Here is a 4,629-nt window from a genome sequence, read left to right as displayed (position 1 = left end):
AAGCATTACAAATCAAAAGAACGATAATACTGCATTTTATATTTACCTATATAGTTACCACTACTGCTTTATATATTTGTATGGCTTAGATTTAATTTCAGTCTGAAAGTCTCTAGCACTTTTTTTTTTTTCTGGTACTGGGGACTGAACTCAGGACCTTGTGCTTGCCAGGCAGGTGTGGTGCCACTGAGCTAAATCCCTGGCCCTTCTATCACTTCTTATAAGGTAGTTCTACTAGTAATAAATTCCTTTCATGTTTTGTTGAGTTGTGAATGTCTTATGTCTCCATCATTACTGAAGGATAATTTTTCCAGATATGGAATTGGTTGATAGTTATTTTCTTTCATTATTTTAAATATGCAATCTCACCTTTTTCTGACCTTCCTGGTTTCTCATTATTAATCAACCATTATTTTCTTGAGGATTGTTTGTACATAATTCACTTCTGTTTTTGATTTCTAGATTTTCTGTCTGTCTTTGGAGAATATAACTATAATGTGCCTTGGTATGAAACTCTTTTGAGTTTATCCTGGTTGGAGTTTGTTGAAGTTTTTTTTTGTGTGTGTATGGTAATAGAGGTTAATCCAAGGGACACTGATCCACTGAGCTACATACTCAGCCATTTTTGAGACAGGATTGCAAATAACACCCCAAGTGGCTCTCCAACTTGCAATGTTCTTGCCTCATTCTCCTGAGTATCTGGGAATATAGGCATATCCCACTGCATCTAGCTTGTTTCTAAATTGTATAATCATATCTTCCATCAAATTAGAAAAAAAATTCCATCAAATTAGAAAATTCTTAAGACATTATTTTTTTTAATTTAATAATAAAATTTTTTTTTTCCAAATGTACAGCTGGTTAAACCTGTTTATCATGGTTCTTCACCAGCACCAGGGGCATCTCCACCCTTGGTGTTTCTGGTATAAATAACTTGAGCTCTGTGCTTTGAAACCAGCTTGATAAATCCTTTACTAAGGAGCTCCTGAAGGGCTGCCCTGGCCAGTGATCCACGTATCTTTAGTCTCTCAGAGACCACAGCTGGCGTTATAAGTTTATAGTTGGGAACTTCCTTGCAGGGTTTGTCGTAAGTAGCTTTATCAAACAATACCAGGTTGTTGAGCTTGTCCCGAACTTTGCCTTTGGACCACTTCTTCTTTTTGGCCTTGCCCCCAGATTTGTTCACTGGGTCTTTGTCTTTCTTCTCCTTGTCGTCCTTGGGCGGCATCGGGAAGCTCGGAGAGCGGCAGAGACCACAGCAGTCCCATCAAGATGTCGGACAAAAAGGAAGCGCTGCTCACCAGCAAGACATTATTTTTTAAAATAGATTTTCTGCCCTTTGTCTTCTTTCTTCTTCTAAGACTTCCATGCTGTAGTATTTATGTTTCATGATGTTCCACAAGTCCCTAAGGCTCTGTTCATATTTTTAGTTTTTTCATTTCTGTTATAGTTTAGACCTAAAATGTTCCCCTAAGTCTCATGTGTTCAGAGATCAGCCTTTTGGAAGGTGCCTGAATCATGAAGGTGCTAACCTAATCAATGGATCAATCCATTCATAAGTTCATAGTTGAATAGGCTATTACAAGGCAGGGCCCCAGTAAAGGACATAGGTGACTGGGGGTGTCCCTTTGAATGGTATATCTTGTCCCTAGCCCTTCCTCTCTCTCTGGCTTTCTCTCTTTCTCTGCTTTTTAGCTGCCACGAGGTGAATAGCTTTCCTCTACCAGGGCCCAATGACATGATGTTTCTCCATTGGAGCCAGCTGAGAAAGGACTGAAATCTCTGAAACTGAACCAAAGTAACACTTTTCTCATTTAAACTGTGTGTCTGTTATTTGGTTACAGCAATGAAAAGCTGACTAATACACTCCCCCACAGATAGGGTAATTTTCACTGCCTTATCTGCAAGTTTCCTCATTCTCTCTTTCTACCTCCTTGTATCACTGAGGCCCTCTTGTGAATTTTCATTTCAGCTATTGTACTTGTCATGTCTGAATTTTCTATTTGGTTCCCTTTTACAGTTTCTCTTCATTGACAGGCCCTATTCATTTTACATACTGTTTTTCTGACTTTCCTCAGTTCTTACCCCATAGTTTCTTTAGATTCAATGAGCATTTTTAAGATAGATGATTTAATGTCTATGATCAGTAACTCCAAAGTCTAGGCTTCTTCTGAAATGGCTTCTGGTAAAAACAACAAAAATAATTTTTTCCTTGTGAATGGCCCATACGGTGGACTCTCAAGTTACGACTGGTTTAACATACAAACAACTTGGGTCAGTTAGGTTAATGGAAGGGTCATCTGCCTCTTGTTATCTATAGGTGTACCCAGGTAAACATCCAGATCTCAGCTTTATTGACTTACAACCAACTTAAGTTACAACCAGCCCTTGGGAACAGATCAAGTTTGTAAGTCAAGGGTCCCCTGTACCTTCCTGTTTCTTTATATGCTTTGTGATTTTGCTTGCTGAGGACTGGGCATTTTGAACATTTTTATGTGATAACTCTAGAAATCTGGTTCTACCACTCTTCAGAGATTGCTTATTTTTGCTTGTTGAAGGCTACAGAAGAGTCTCTGTAGTCAGGCGATATAACAGAGATTTACTAAGCTCATGGATCCAAAAGACACAAACACAAAAAATGTCTCTTTGAATGTTCTAATAGTTGCCATAAGGAAGTAGATACAACCTGAGAGGGATTAAAAATAAAACATGTATTTGCTAGCCACTCATGGAACTACCTGACTGACCCAAATGCATAACTCTCTAAAATTTGGAGGACAAGATCCTTACTGCCCACAGTGGCAACAGCCAGCTGCTCCACAAATGCCAGCTACTATTCCTGTGGCTGTGGTAAGATAGGATAAATGGGAAAGGTAGCTAGTTAATACATGTTACCCTCTCATTACATTTATGTGCTTTCACCCTTCATCAAACACTCCTAGTTTTCTGGAAACATATGATCAATTTCCACAGTTACAAAATAGTTATCATTCTTTTAGCCATTCAATAGTTATGTTTTTAGAAGGGCGTAAAACTTCTTGTTTTATAATTTTCTATAATTTATTTCATTCTTTGTTTTTATTTCCCAGCTGAGAGTAAAATTCCTCCCAAGGTGTACAACTAGATGCATTTTTGTGAGAAAGTATTTCCAGGAAGCAGTGGCCATGGAACTTGTTGAATAGGAAAAAATCTACTGCTATTGAGAAATCTAAGAACCAGCCAGGTGTGAGGTGCACACCGGTAATTTCAGCACTTTGGGAGGCAGGAGAACTGGAAGTCTGATCCCCACCTACATGCCTTAGCAAGAACCTGTCTAAAAAGGGTGGCGGGGCTAGGAATATAGCTCAGTGGGTTCAATCCCCAGCATGGCCCCCAGAAGAAAGAAAGGAAGGAAGGAAGGAAGGAAGGAAGGAAGGAAGAAAGGAAGGAAGGAAGGAAGGAAGGAAGGAAAAGATAAAGAAAGAGAGAAAGAAAGAGACAGAAAAAGAGAGAGAAAAAGAAAAGAGAGAGAAATAAATCCAAGAAGCATGTGGTTTTATTTCTGCAATCCTTCTCTTAAGCTCTGTGGGCCAAGAACTTGGAAACAGATCTACTGCTCCATTTAATAGCAGGCTTATATTTATGATATAATTTAAATGTATTTTTTCTGTAGTCTTAGGGATGATTCAAGGGTCTCACATATTCTAGGAAAGTGCTACAATTCTAGCCCAAATGTAAGTTTCATTAAAAGTAAGGACTATCTATCTCAAAAAGTACAACCATTTATATAACACTCAAAATGACAAAATTAGACATAGAGAATGGAATAATGATTTTCAGCTGGGGTGTAGGTAGAAGGATGGTGGCTATGAAAATGTTGCACAAAAAGTCCTTGTCAAGATTGAACAGTTCTGTGTCTTGACAGTAATGGAAGTTAAATGAATCTACACATGTGATACATTTGCTCTGAACTAAATCTATGCACAAACACATAAATTAGTGGACGTTAAATTTGCGGATCCTTAGTAAAATCAGTGAATTCCTGTTTCTTCATACTATAGTGCTATAATACTATAGCAATACATGATACAGTTATCAGTGGGGAAAATTCAGTGAGGATACAAGAGATCTATCCCTTTGGAGTATTACTTGCAACTGCATATGATTTAAAATTTCAAAATAAAAAGTTAAAAAATAAGGCTCATGAGTTAAGCGTATAGTGCAGAAAAGCAAAAACAAAAGCAAAAAACAGACAAACAAAAGCACCAGGCCTGAATGAGAAACTGCATTGTCTTCTGTTTTCAAATGACACAAAATTTTTTCTCATCTGTAACAGGGACTGACAACATTATTGAAAGGAATATATGAAGAATATATTTAAAAGCACCAAGAAAACTAAGATAAGCACATGGTATTATTTTGAGATAAGAAAATCATTTTGAAATAAGAAAAGCATTTATCATTTATTGAGCTATTCATATTACAAGATCTTCTTATAATCCTAACTCTCTAATAACCTCTATTTGAAACCCTACAAGAATATCATATAACTAAACAGAGAAAACTAAAAAATTTATAGCAGTTAAGAAAGTTGCACAAGGTTATTTAATCAATAAAAAAATTAGCACTTAGTGAATGTTAACTATATGG

The 4,629-nt window shown here is 37.0% G+C and overlaps 1 pseudogene; it reads right to left on the bottom strand.

Moving 5' to 3' along the window:
* Window positions 1-826: 826 nt before the first annotated feature.
* On the bottom strand, window positions 827-1,263 carry LOC101707434 (small ribosomal subunit protein eS25 pseudogene; annotated as a pseudogene).
* Window positions 1,264-4,629: the final 3,366 nt, after the last annotated feature.

This window comes from Heterocephalus glaber, unplaced genomic scaffold (assembly GCF_053883595.1).
Source record: "Heterocephalus glaber isolate CG9 unplaced genomic scaffold, H.glaber_assembly_v1.0 deba00000071, whole genome shotgun sequence".
Taxonomy (NCBI): Eukaryota; Metazoa; Chordata; class Mammalia; order Rodentia; family Bathyergidae; genus Heterocephalus; species Heterocephalus glaber.
Note: the sequence above shows the minus strand (reverse complement) of the source record. Positions and strands in the feature narration are given on the sequence as shown.